General features: G+C 44.3%; 1 protein-coding gene across 1 annotated transcript in view; it reads right to left on the minus strand.

Moving 5' to 3' along the window:
• Positions 1–660: 660 nt before the first annotated feature.
• The window catches only part of KIF5C (kinesin family member 5C), a 158299-nt gene continuing 143912 nt past the window's right edge, over positions 661–15047 (minus strand). The window contains exon 26 of the mRNA XM_047722402.1: positions 661–4603. The gene's annotated coding sequence lies outside the window, so the exon portion shown is untranslated. The remainder of the gene's footprint in view (positions 4604–15047) is intronic.

Here is a 15047-nt window from a genome sequence, read left to right on the forward strand (position 1 = left end):
TATTTCTCATACACAATGCCTGTGTGGCCACAGGGTTCCAGTGACCCGAGCTATAGAAGTCTCCTTGCTCGGAGCAGATCTAATCATCCTGCAGCCTGCCTTTCTTTATTCTCCAAAGGCTTCACATTCCAACGTCCTCTCCTAAGATCTCAGACCTATACGTTAATACTCTCGGTAGGTTAAACAGGAACACAAACATGCCAACCCTTCTCAAAAGATACCAATAATCTTCCAACATTCAACATGGACAGGACTCCAACACATTAGCTGAAGAAAGTCACTACGCTAAAGTATTATTGGAATAAGTGCCTTACTCGGACAAGAAGAAATTCAGCTATTACCCTGGTCTGCTGACCTTCATCTCAACCTTACCTTAGAAAAAAAGTTTAAGACACTTATTTATATCAATTGCTCTCATTTCAGTGCTGAAGGAACAAATGTCACGTTTTCTGGTTCCTCACTAAAAAATAAATAAAAACAGATATTCGAGCCAAGGGGGAGGCAGGAAGGTTAAGGCTGACTTTACTCATGCTTTGAGGCTGAGTGGCTGTCTACTGAAATGAACTCTTCTTTTCAGGCCAACAATGGTTCTACCTGACACTGGCCTTGAGGCCTTCAATGAGAATGCCTTTAGGATGACTCAAGAAAAAACAGACCAGACAAAGTTTAACTCAGTTTTATTTTCCACTTTTAGTATTTTTCAAATTATACAACATGCAGTCTGCCAGAGTATCCATACATCTTCATTTTAGAACCTAGAGGATAACCAAAATTTTCCACGGGCCAGGGGAGGGTTACTTCCAGATCTTTTGTTACATGTACTATATATTACAGCATCATTATCTGGTATAAATGGCCATTTTCCCCCTCAAACCACCAAAACAAGTTTGTCCACAATTTTTTTAACAAAAGCTACTGTACAGATACATAAAGCCCAGAGAACACACCTCTGCAGTACACATTACATACTTTACAAACTAGACATGTATAATCCTACAGAATGCCCTATTCCCCTTATAGCTGCACATGATGAAAAAAGTCTTTAAAACTGGTACACGAGATGTAAATGTGTAAGCAGACTTCATGGAGCAAGGCTTCCTTTGGCAGTTACCTGGCCCTTGTTCAATACTTTAAGAAAGGCTAAATTGTTAGTGTTATATAAAACCATTCTAGACTATGATGGTTCCTTTAGCTCACGAAAGATATTAAGGGTGAGACAATGAAGTGAAATCCTCCCCCTGCCCCCTTCCAGTGAAAAACTTCCCCAATATGTCATGTAGCCAGACTCTAAATGTCTTCTGCCCTGCTAAAAAACAAACAAACAAACAAACAAAAAAACATAAATACACTTCAAAGAGGGGACTGTTAAGACTTTTACTGGCTTTCAGTTATTCCTCTAGGAAAAGAGGACTGATAATTCCCCCATGAGTCTTGGTGATGGCTTGGTCTGGCCTTAGACAGAAATATCACTCCTTCATGTGAAATTAGGGCATCAAAAGTCACTAGATGCTACATTCTAGACAAAGATTTTTATTTCTTTGTTTATCCCAATATTTCTATAAATTCTAATTTTTGTAATCACATGATACTATTTCCTTTAAGTCTTACTCCACACTTATTCTCCCTACCTGCCAAACAAGCAAACTGTACAGCATTTGAAGAGATGATGCATTTGTACAGAATTCTCTAGTAACTGACCAAAACACATTTGGCATTAATATATTTTAGTCTCCAAACATATATCTTTTTCTTAAGTTTTAAAATCACTCTATGAATTGATAATACAGTCAATGAAGGAATATACTACATTATAAAAATGCAATTGGTTAAGTTGAATCCAACCATGAACATTGATATTCCAAACAGCATTTCTCTAATTTAATAATCCACCATCCTGCAGGTAGAGATTATTTGTATAAATCATCTGGCTATTCCCTTATAGCATCAAAAAGTAAACTTTCAAGAAGTAGCATGAGATACAAAATTATTCACAGAGGAGAAACACACATTCTCTCTCTCTCTCTCTCCCACAAAAAATAAGCATACAATCAAAAATATAATCATAGGCTCAGTCACTCAGAAGTGTGGGTTTTATAGTTAGAGTACAAATGTAAAGGAGTAAGAATTTTTTTAAAATGAAAAAGTTGCATAAATGTGGCTTTTTAAAAAGTGGCCTATAGAGGACATGGTCCTGGTCTTAGTTTATCATATAAAGTAATATTTAGGGATCCATTTGAATATGCTGTATAATCCATTCCAATCATCCTCCTACCTTTTAGTCAAGTGCAGGAAAGTTAGTTTTGAGGTCCTACAAAGATTGAAGCTAGGTGAACTGACTGGCTGATCAGCAAGTAGCATAATTATCTTTTAGGGACATCAAAGCCAACTTTCTCTGTGAATAAAAGTCGTGTGAATTTTGTGAGTTCCTTGTGGAGATCAAGAAATATGTTACAACAAGTGAAATGTGTGGGTCTTTTTGAAACATGAAAGGGCCAAGCAACTCTAGAAATAGAAAAGGGGTGCCCAGGGAAAAGTTACTTTGGGGAGATTTTAAAACAATCTAATAACAAGAGAGCCCCAAAAAAGAATTATTGCCCTTTGTTCAATTTCTGCACATAATAGTTGCATAATAGACAATAGCGGTGTGACAACTATTAACTGGCAATCCTCTCCAACACCAATGTTTTAGCTTCTAAAATCAGAGCCAAACATATTCACAGCAAGATGATAATCTATGGCATACGTTATTACCTGATACAGTTGGCAAAACCTGCCCTACAAGGACCCTTCTACCAGACTGCAAATCACCATGGAGCAATTGTATTGGGCAAGTACTGGCAATTTATGAAAATCAAAAGAATTTTTAAAGTGTAAATGAATGCAAAATCATCAACTTTGCGAAATAAATACTTCAGTAGAATTGATCTTCTTTTTCCTTACTCCCCTCCCCACCAAAACAAAACACATATAAACAAAGTGCAACGTTTAACAAATAAATTAAGTCAAAGCAGCTTTGCTATGTCGGGTTAATTTTATACAAGAAAAGTGTGGAAATTGATTCAGAATCCTCAGTGCTTTATACACGCACACACACGCACACACACTAGTTGTAGTTCTCTAACTACAACTCACAAGTGAAGAGAAAGCTCGAGGTCTCCCCGGCCGACACTTCATTCCAGTGGGGACAGCAGCAGGGACAGTGCCCGCTCCCTCAACTTGGGCAGGCACCGAGATGGGATGGGTGCTTTCACGGACATTGGTCTGGTTGTCACGGACTTAACCTCAAATTTGTCAAAACTAGTAGCAGCACACAAGACCAAGTTAATTGAATCCTTGTCAGCTTCCCTGAAGACTTTCCTACTTGGAAATCAATCCTTTTAAAATCCTTAGCTGGAAGAAAGAGTTGATTCAGCTTTTAAATTTGTATGTTGAAAAAAACCCAATAGTTAAATGTAAAAAAAAAAAAAAAAAAAAATCCATCCATACTGATTTCTTCACATTCTTGCCAAGATGAAATATATCTGATGCCGAAGAGATTAGTCAAATAAACATTCAGCAATGAAGGGTTAAAATAACAACTTATTCATAGGAACAAAAAGTTGTCAGCCACTCCCCCGCCCCAGGGTTTCCTTTTCCGATGGATGGAATTGATCCTGGATTTCACTGGGCGGTACCCCCTCCAGGCTTAAGATGGTTCCCTCTGGTGAGCGGCGAGAGGCCATCCCCAGCGTGCCAGCTCGGGTAGGATCAGGGAGGAGGACCCCAGGAGGGGCGGGTCGCCCCAATCCCAATCATCCAACTTCGCAGCATTTTCAACACTTCTGAAGGAAGGCTGTTCAAACTGGGCTGGCTGAGACTAGTCGCTGCAGGTTTAGTAGCAAGCAGCTCTGGTGGATTTGATGACTTTTTGCATTTACCTAGATGTGTTTGAGTGAACAAATTCTACGTTGCTACTGTCAGATTGAGAAATTTGCTTTGCATGTTAACAGGTGCCTTATGAAAAGGTGTCTTTTACAGCTCCAAAGATGTGACGGGGGTATTCAAAATGCTTCTTTGGGGTAATTTGTTTCAGAAAAGTGTTCAGAATGAAAATTTTGAACCTTGTAGCAGCACTTTTTTTGTTCCCTAAAAATATAAAGGAATGTGTTTTGCAGGAAACCAGACAGTTGCAACGGAGCATGACCCCTGCCTCCATGGCACTTGGTTGCTACTCCCCCTCCCAACGCACCCCCAAGCCCCTCCAAGACCTCCCACCCGTCCCAGGGAATGGCACGTTAGAGCATTTGCTGGGATGGCAGACTGCGGAGGAAGGAGGCTCCAGGATGGCCCAGAGACCACCCAACGGCCTAGGCCCTGGCACTTGTTCCCAGGATTGAGTGGATCTTCTGGAATTGGCCCCTTCAGGTTTCTCAGGAAGCGAGAAGTCCAAGCACACGTCTGTACACAAGAGATTCTACACAGCTCAAATATCTGAAACCGGTGTACTGCAGATGGCTGGGGTAAGCACGTATAAAAGAAAATGGAAACCGTGTAGGAGGGGAAACAAAAAATAAAGGAATTGGTGATTAACGGAGTCCTGGACATGCTATGTAGGGAGCCGTATCTGTTGAGAGAGAACCAGAGAGAGAACACGGGAATTAGAGGACATAGTGGAATTTCACTCCTCAGAAAAGTGTTTCAATATTTGGAGTATCTGCCGTGATCAGATATTTAGGGAAACGTTCTAGGTATTTAGACCGGAGCTGTCAAATAGAAAGACCACCTGAGCCACATATTTAATTTAAATTTTCAAGTGGCCACATTAAAAGTAGAAAGAAACAAGTAAAATTAATTTCAGTACTATATTTTATTTAACACAAGAAATTCAATATATTGTCCTTTCCACAGGGGATCAGTACAATGTGTTGAGAAATCTTATGTTACACTGTCACTATGGGGCTCTTTCAGTCTTTCTCCCACAGTGTTTGCAACGTGGTATAGGTTTTATACTTTTGGCACATTTCGATGTGGACTTGGCCACATCTTGAGTGCTCAGTAGCCACACATGGCTGGTGGCTATCGTGGTGGACAGCACAGCCTCCTACTTACTGCTTCTGCCCTGACTACACTCTCTTCCAAAAATCCGTATCTATCGACACTGGTGGTATTCAGAGAAACACCACGCATTTTCTCATTCCTCAGATGGACTCGAACACCACTGGCACTTGCCAGGGGTTTTGAGGGAGGTCCCACATGGACCCTAACCCAGAAAAGAGGTTCCTAGTCCTGACTGAAAGGTAGGACTCCCCTTTCTGGGCTGATGAAGTTACTCAGAGGGTATCCCCTTGATTTCACCCCACTTCCCACCAGAGGTCTGTCCCATCATACTCAGGTCTGCAGGATAAAAGTCTGGGCTAGTCCTGACTTAGAGGCCAGCCCTGAGTGATCTCTGTCACCTTCGGACCAACTCCAGTAAAACCCACTTTCAGGAAGGAACCAAGAGGTTCAGCTTCCCAACAGCTGGGAGCCCTGGGTCTGTCAGTGGTTTTCCTATATGTTTTGGGCAGAGCTCACAGGGTTTTGCGGTGGGGAGGGAGTGACAGCAGGGGTATGCTGAGCCTCATCCTCGAGAGACCTGGGCAATGCCCAGCACAGAAAAGCCCATGTGCTCTCTCTCTCTCTCTCTCTCTTTTTTTTTTTTTTTTTTTACAAACCCTTGTGTCGAGGGCTGACTTTCAATAGATCGCAGCGAGGGAGCTGCTCTGCTACTTATGAAACCCCGACCCAGAAGCAGGTTGTCTACGAATGGTTTATCATCTACAAATGGTTTAGCCCATGTGCTCTTCTGATTTTAAAAGGAACTCCATAACCTGACACACTGTGCTTTCTGTTTTTGCCTCTAGAAGGCTTAGATTCCCATTCAGGGCTCAGCTGGGTAAACACCCAGCTCAGATTCCTGCTACAATGCTCTCTCCCCGACTAATGTGTTTTTCTTCACTCTCCCAACTCATGTGTTATAATATTGTAAGCAACCTCATGTACTTTATATAAGTAAGCAGGATGTAAATTATAAATAAATAGAAAAAATTCAGGGTGTGGAAAGGGGTTATAAAAGTAGATAAAGAGCAAAATCAGTTGGGGGGAAAGAGGAGGAAAAAAAAATTCTTTATTACAATACCCCCTCCTCCCAGACACAAAAATAAAAAACTCAGAGAGCTCATTTGGTAAGTACCATCTCTTGCTCCGATGGTGTAACTACTCAGAGGAATAAAGCTGCTCAATCAAAAATGGCTTAAACAACCTTTTATGTTAATAGTCATGTCATTTTTAGATGTCAGAGAGAGAGATTTGTCTATGGGAAGAGCATCTTTAATGATTAGCCTCTTTGGTAAGATTTTGTGCTTATTATTAGGACAAGAAATGAAAACTCCAAAAGCCTGGTCATAGTGGTCATCTAAATCATTTTGAGCTGAAAACCAAGCGGGATGCTTCCTGAATATCCCCATTCAAATTCCCATTTCGCTTTCCTTACAGGTTCAATTTCTCCAAGCACACTATCTCATGATCACTTACAGGTCACCCTGGTCCGATGGGATGGTCTTCCTACGTGCCTGGGAGCAGGGAGGTACAAGCACATGTCTTAAATTGCATGGTTAGGGCTTACTGGGATGACGGCAGGCACCTCTTGCTGACAGAGCCTCGTTCTAGACACACACTCAATGGGTGGCCTCAGGATTGCCCGCGGACCGTGAAGTCACACGATTGCCACCAGCGGGCCTTTCATTCAAATCCCCCACCCCTCCATGTGCAAGAGTCAGCACGTCTGGCTAACAGTACGGAAGAAACAAGGGGCCCCAGAGGACACCCAGCCTGCTTAGTCACCTCAAGGAGGGCGAGAGAAGACAGAGGACAGGCTGCCGAAAGGAAAAACACAGGGAGTCCACCAATAAATCGTCCTTTAATCTCAAGAGCTTGTTCCTCTTCATCCTGAGTTACAGATCTTTCCAGCCTGTCTGCCAATGCAGTCTTCCCAGCAGGCCCAAGAAGAAAGGAGTCGGCTGAGATACTCCCATCCATCCCCCAACTATCTGAATGTTCATCTCTTCTGATAAATTCAGGAGAGAAAATGGACAGAATGTAGAAAGGTAAATGGCTTAGCTCCTGCAGAAACCACTTCTGACCACTCTGATCACCGAGAGTGGCCAACCTGGAGAGGCTGGCAAACCTCAAGAAGACCGACAATCCAGCTCTGTTGACCCTCTTGGATGGGTTGGAGTTGTTACTCTCCGGAAAGCACAGTACTGGCCCGAGTGACCCGCTAGGAGGCCGTCCCTGGGCCTCTGCCAAATTGGAGATGGTAATTCAGAGTGGCAACGTGTGACCAGGCTTAGAAGGAAATAAAATCACCTTTCTTTCGAAGGGGTGAGAAGGCGGAAGAAAGAAGCGAATTATACAAGGGTTTTGTTTTGCAAGAAGTATTCAGAGATTTCCCCCCAACTTCAGCCTTTGCAATTGTTCGCAAGCAGATTTATGCTTAATCCAAATAGTACATAGTTTTACCTTTTCTCTTGCATTTCTACCATTCAGTGCCCACATTGTAAGAATGGCCAATTGTACTCTATGTACCACTCACTGCTGGAGAGAAGTGGGTTTATCTCCCAGGAGCTTAGTGCAGTCTGCTGTGTGGGGGAGAATCGTTCTTCCTTCCAGGTCCTCACGATTGCTCCCTTTATGCACACAGTGCTGGTTTCCAAGTCCCATGCCACAGTGCCCGCGTGCACTTCCTTCTGCCCCCTCTCCGAGTCTTGCTTTGTCTGTGCTGCTTAGGTCTGCCCCTGTGACTACTGTAACATTGGCCGATACTTGGGTGGCCCTCATTTCTCCTAGAACTTTCCCCTCTACTTTCACATCTCTCATCCAATTCTCAGAAGAAGCTTGTGATGAAGGAAGTGCTATGGGGGTACTTGGGTGGCTCAGCTGGTTAAGCATCTGACTTCATGATCTCAGGCTCCCTGCTCAGCAGGGAGTCTGCTGCTCTCTCTCCCTCTGCCCCTCCCCCAACTCGTGCACACTAGCATGTATGGGCTCTCAAAGAAATAAAATCTTAAAAAAAGAGAGAGAGAGAGAGAGAGAGAGAAGGTGCTATGATCATAACTTCTCCACACCTAAGAATTCTGTCTGGAGTGACAAGGCTGGGTTTTCTTCAACTAAAATAAGACACCGCAACCAAGAGAATGCAGAAGCAGACACGAGAATCCAAGGTCATCATCCACTAAGCCAAATATTAAAAAGCTTTGCAAAACTGCAAAGCAATTGCCATTCTCCATTTTGTTTTGGAAAATAATTACGTTTCATTAAAAGTGGCATTTGTGTTAACAGTAGTGATACTTAAAATTTTTTTGCTTCAATTTATATCAATAACATAAAGCAGATCAAGAGATACAGTCCAGGAATATAAAATCTCTTTGATGTCAGTACTTTTATTTAAGACTACAAGGGGTCTTAAGGCCAGGAACCTTGGGAACTGCTGCACTGGGGATCAGAGTTCAGGGTCTACCACAGACAAGATGTATGATCCTGACAGTTCACTTGGCCTCTTTGTAAAATGTAAGATGGCGTAACGTCAACATGGGCCAACGCCGGGTGCCTGCTCCTGCCAGGAACCTGCCTAAGCTCTCTGTGTATTAATGCACTGAATCCTCACAGCCACCCCGTAAGTAAGTACGGTCATTTGACACATTTTACAGAGGACAGGGAGGCACAGAGAGATGAAGTAACTTACCTAGGACATGGCCAAGCTGGGATTCAACTCCAGGCAGCCTAGCTCCATATCCTGAACGCACAGTCCCTCAGCTATGTACCCTGCTTGTAACAGACCCCCTGCAGAGAGGCGACTCACATTCTTGTGACTCAATCATTTCATTGCTAGGATTTCCCAACAGCAGTAGCAAGTTGGACAGCCCAGCGGCTCAGGAGTAGACTACCGGTGTGGCTTAAAGATCCCACATGGCTTGCTGTGAAGACAGCTTCCTGACTTCACTACTTTGGAGGATTAAATCTGAAAACAGCTTCATGCCCACCCTTCACGTAGGGAGTGAACCCATCTCTGCTGTGGGCACAAGGCAACTCGTACATTTTAGGTATATGTGATATTTTTTATTTGTGCTTAAGTGGGTATCATCGCCGAGAGAATGGTCAAGGTGAAGCCCAGCAATGATGTAAGACGGTTTGGATCCAGGTACTCAGGACAGAGAGGAGAGCAACAAGAAGGAAAGAAAGATTTAGAAAAGCAAATAGAGTATAAATGAGAAAGTGCCAGCCTGAACGTCAGGGTAAACTAAGGACTAAGGTCAAGGGCTACCTTTTTGTTCTAGCAGTCAAAGGCTTCAAAAGAAAATTCTATTCTGCCTGAGGTAGAGGAAAACAATGAAGGTGGGGGGGGGGGGTGTGCGGGTGTTGAGAGGTGAACTTCCTAGTTCAAAGACAGAAGAGCTAGAGGCCTATGTGGACCTCAAGTTTAGGGCTTTAGCTAAAGGTAGTAAATGTGGGGAAATGGCCAGGGACATTCAGTCAAATAAATCTGAGGTTTAAGTATTAGCCTAGAAAATACTGGACTTCCTATCTCTAAAGGTACATTTGGAATTTCCCCTTTTCGGTATAGCTTCCTGTGACAATACTTTTTTTTTTTTTTTTTTTTTTTTTTAAAGATTTTACTTATTTGACAGAGAGAGAGAGAAAACACAAGCAAGAGGAGCTGTAGGCAAAGGCAGAGGGAGAGAGCCTGATGTAGGACCCCAGGATCATGACCTGAGCTGAAGGCAGACATTTAATCCACTGAGCCACCCAGGTGCCCCTGTGACAGACTTCAGAGTAGGAAACCATTCGTGCATTCCAAATGTCTGGGCCAAGCCTGAAGAGCCTGACTGTGACTGGCACACAGGCAACATGAGGTCCAGGATTTCAGGGCCTTAGTCACAGATGACCATTGTGGCAGCAAAAGGGAACAGTCGTGAAAGCCTGGAGATCTGTGTTCTGTGTCTGCTTCCAGCACACAACTTAAGAATGTAAAGATAGTACTTTTACTAACAACTAATGGATCTATTCACAATAAAGGCCTTAAAGTGTAAAACCTGAAGAGGACAGAGCCATCCTAAAGTGGCTGTCACACAAATCAGAGATACAGAGATCATAACAGTACACCTGGTCTGCTTTGATGGCTCTTTGTAGCTGCACTCACCCTTGTGAACCTGCTGTAAATTGCAGAAAAATGCTTTTCCAGGGCTGCATGAAATCACAGTCTAAAAACATGGGACTGCGTCTCCGTGAGAGCCCTCATGAGTCCCTGCTGGCTCTACCACTGTGATTTTACCCAATATTTTATCAAAGTTTACTGAAACTTTATATATATATTTTTAAAAGATTTTATTTATTTATTTGACAGAGATCACAAGTAGGCAGAGAGGCAGGCAGAGAGAGGGGAAGGGGAGCAGGCTCCCTGCTGAGCAGAGAGCCTGATGCAGGGCTCGATCCCAGGACCCTGGGATCATGACCTGAGCCGAAGGCAGAGGCCTTAACCCACTGAGCCACCCAGGTGCCCCGAAACTTTATATTTTTAAAAGGCTTTATTTATTTACTTATTTGAGATGACAGGGTGAGGGGGAGGGGAGCAGAGCAGAGGGAGAGGAACAAACAGGCTCCATGCTGAGCACAGAGCCTGACACTGGGCTCGACCCCATGACCCCGAGATCATAACCTGAGCCAAAACCGAGTCAGACGCTCAACGAACGGAGCTACCCAGGCGCCCCAAAACTTCATAGGCTGTGATTTCTAGACTTAATATATGTGGTTTTTTAATAAAAGTACAGTCCTCAAAATAACAGAGTCTTTATCTACACCAACAAAGTGAGTGGCATTCTGGGCCTTTCGTTCATTTCACAGTATTTTCAATTTTATATTTTTTTTCCCACAAAAATCTGAAGCATTAATCTATGCATATTCTAGGGGCGCCTGGGCAGCTCAGTTGGTTAAGTGAGTAAGCATTCGCCTCTAGATTTTAGTGGGTCATGACCTCAGGGTTGTGAGATCAAGCCCTGTGTCAGACTCCATGCTCAGCAGGGAGTCTGCTTCTCACTTGCTCCCTCTTCCTCTCCTGCCCACACTTTCTCTCAAATAAATAAAATGTTTTTTAAAAATATGTGGGTATTCTAGATTATCTAGCTGACTACCTTACAACCAAGCATTTCCATGCAACTTTAGCCCCACACATGCTTTATGCTACGACCAAGTGGACGCTACTGCTCACAGCTTAAATATCCTCCAGCTAAAGCTGGACGCAAGGGGACAATGATGTGTTCCAGCCACAAGAGAGCAAAATGGCTTACAGGTATGCAGCGATTCTGCAGTGTCTTCCTTCCTTCCTCTCTCCCTCCTTCCTTCCCTCCTTTTTTTCCTTTCTCTTTTTCTTTCTCTCCTCCTCTCTTTTCCTTCCTTTCTTTCCTTCCCTTTTTTTTCTTCAATATTTAATTTTTAAGTAATCTCCACACCCAACATGGGGCTTGAATTTATAACTCCAAGATCAAGACTCACATGTTCTACCAACGGAGCCAGCTAGGCACCCTCAGTGGTTTTAACACAGGAAGGAAAGAAAGAAGTGACCCCTGTCATGACACACAGAAGCACCTAGGCAAGCCAGACTCTACCAGAAGCAACGCATACCAGACTCACATTGCACCCAGCCCTTTTCATAGAAAAGCTATCTTTCATTAACTTCTGTTAAGGTGGGTGATTTGATTGTTTATGGTTCATTTCAATCTAACTTCTAAATTTGTTTTGGACTTGGTAGTTGTAAGTATACGCTATTGTAAATTTGCAAATACCTAATTATAATAATAAAAACCTCTGGGTAATATGAGAACTTTATCCCCTTAAAAGTACTCTGCTTATATTCAAATCTGAGAAATAATGGTCTAAACATAGGAGAGTCAAAAGACCCTTTTTCCACAAAGCCTTTTAGCGAAGTTCCAGCAGTGCCCCACTGGCGACATCTGGTGGACATATTGGAACAAACACCCACTGGCTTGTCAAAGGACCGCCAGGAAAGGAGGTCCGAGTCCAGGGCCCACAGAACCAGGGAGATATTTAAATGATGTCTGCATTAAATGTGGGGCCATGAATAAGCACTCAGCCCTGCCTCAGAGGTCTATTTCACACCTTATCTGTTCTCCAGGCTGCAACCCCATCTACCACCTGCCAGCAGTGGTCCTTCCTCCTCTGCCTTCCCATCACCTCTGCTTATGTTCCAGATTGCAGCTCCGCTCAGGCGGCCAGTACCCCCTACATGCAATTCTCCCATTTCCCACATTATCAATCTCCCCGCAAGATCCTCTAGGGGAGCCCCTTCTCTGACTCTCATGCACCCCGCCCTTTCCATGGGGTCCAGCACAGGGTGGTCTTTCCCAGTCATGAACCAAGTCCCACCACTCCCAGGGCCAGAGCTCCCCTGGCCCCACACACTCAGATTGCACTCTATGCTGGTGGCCTGGCCTCAAAGGCCTCATCTATCTGGCCCGTCCTTCCCTCCCCTGACAACCCCAATTATGAAGGTCTCTGTGTTCTCTGGGCTCTGGCCCCATCAGCCTTCCTGATTCCTCAAACATAACCAGCCATCCCCACCTTGCAGCCAGTGTGCTACTCTTCGGTTACTACGTGGCTGGTACTTGTCATCATTCAGTGCTCAGCTCAAATGCCACCCCCTCTAAATGTTATTCCCTGTCTCCATCGCATTAATCTGTTCTTGTTTTCCTCAGAACCATACCATTATTCGAAGTTCTCTTGTTATTTGCTGTCTGCCTCCCTGCAAAAAGAGAATTACTGCACAAGAACAGAGCCTTTGTCTCATTCGTTGTTAAACTAAGGACAGAGCAGGCTCTCTGTGCCTGACCCCATTTTGCAGATGATGAAACTGAGGCTGAAGAAATCCAGCCAACTTGCCCAACATCACAAAGCAGTACAGCCAAGGCCAGGGCTGGAACCCACGGTCAGCCAATCTCCTATCCCATGGCCATACTTTGCTGCACTGGACTGTTCCATGCCCAGCTCTGCAGCTTGAAAAAGATTTCCCCTCCCTCTGGCAGCCCCCCTAAATTTGAACTAGTTGAGATAGGAAGCAGTATCCTGAGTTCTGATTTCTCCATGTCGGCATTTTCAGTCACTCTGAAACTTTGAGCATAAACCAAAATACTCATTGTGACTATATTCCTTGAAACCTGAAATGAAGCAGAAAGAAACCCCAGAGATATCCAGATGCTGCCCAAGTACAAATATGCTGCTCTGGCTTCAGTAAGAGGGCTGGGAAGAGCTGGCAGCTGAGATCATTTCTCCCTAGAACAGACACACTTCAGAGTGAGCATCCCAAAGACCAGGACAGATCACCTCAAAAGGTTTTGATCCCAACTAAGCAATGAATCCCACATTTCCAGTTATCTTTCTTTCTTTCTCTCTCTCTCTCTCCCTCCCTCCCTCCCTCCCTCCCTCCTTCCTTTCTTTCTTTCTTTTTTAAGATTTTATTTATAGGGGCGCCTGGGTGGTTCAGTGGGTTAAAGCCTCTACCTTCAGCTCAGGTCATGATCACAGAGTCCTGGGATCCAGCCCCGCATCGGGCTCTCTGCTCAGCAGGGAGCCTGCTTCCTCCTCTCTCTCTCTGCCTGCCTCTCTGCCTACTTGTGCTCTCTGTCTGTCAAATAAATAAATAAAATCTCTTTTTAAAAAAGAGATTTTATTTATTTATTTGAGAGAGACAGAGAGAGAGAGCACACATGCAAGTAAGCACAAACAGGGGAAGGAGCAGAGGAAGAGGGAGAAGCAGGCTCCCCACAGAGCAGGGAGCCCAATCTGGGGCTCGATCCCAGGACCCTGGGATCATGACCTGAGCTGAAGGCAGACGCTTAACTGACTGAGCCACCCAGATGCACCTCCAATTATTTTTTTAAAAATGATTTTGCATTTTCTCTTTCAATGATAATTTCCTAATTCATTGGCTATTATCCTTTTTTTCTCCCCAGTCTTTTTCCTAAAAGTCTTTTTCATAACTTTTAGACAAATAAATGATAATATCTTTGAAACACCTTATATCTGGTCTTAGCATCAAACAGGATACTCAGTCATGGGCCTTCTCCACTCAGTGACGAGAATTTAGGGTGAGGGACTAAAAACTATGTTGCAACGACTATGTGAATTAAAGGAGACCATAAGCCAACATTCATCCACCACCTACTGCGGGCCACGCAGCACTCTGCTGCTCTCTACGGCACCAACGGTTTTATGGTGCACCTGCTAGATGCCAAGCAACTCAGAGGTATGACCTCAGTTAGTCCTCATTTCAAAACCAGTGATCCAGGGAAAGGATTCTCCCCATTTCACGGATGAAGAAGCGAATCGAAGGGTAAGTAACTTCGGGAGAGCAGAAGACCTAGCTAACACCGTGACCATCTCCCTTCTAAAGCCAGGTTCCTCGGCCACACTGCCATCCTGATAACCAGAAAGGCGCCTCTCTGTTTTGTGATGCGGAGAATGCACCCAGCTACAGGAGTTGGATGTATAGGGAGAGTGGCTCAAGGGGGCTCCAGCTGCAGAGAAAACAATCAAATTCCCTTATACCACCTCAAGTTCAAGAAAGCAATGGATCACCAGGATGGGTGAGGGTGGTTCTATTAGCCTTAAGGTCTAAGAAGTCTCACCAGACCTACTGCCTCTCCAGCTCAAGTGTGAGAAGGGAACATTTTGTTGTATGAAGCTTATGCAAAACGTGGGTCCGACAGACCCTTATGGGACTGCATGAGGGAAGTGGCTGTGTGCTACACAGTCTCTGGACCCCAGAATCCCTGAGCCTGTGTACTTATGGAGAGCCTGCCGGGAGCCCAGCATGGCCACCTCGCTGCACGCTTACACCGAAGGAGGTTAGGTAGGTACTGCATGAGCGTGGGCTCTGCTGTGTAGTAGGGGCTCTGTTAGCACAGGCTCTGGCTGCCCACCCAGCACCAATCGCCTTGTCCTCAGCTAAGGAACAGTAG

Source organism: Lutra lutra, chromosome 3 (assembly GCF_902655055.1).
Source record: "Lutra lutra chromosome 3, mLutLut1.2, whole genome shotgun sequence".
NCBI classification, from domain to species: domain Eukaryota; kingdom Metazoa; phylum Chordata; class Mammalia; order Carnivora; family Mustelidae; genus Lutra; species Lutra lutra.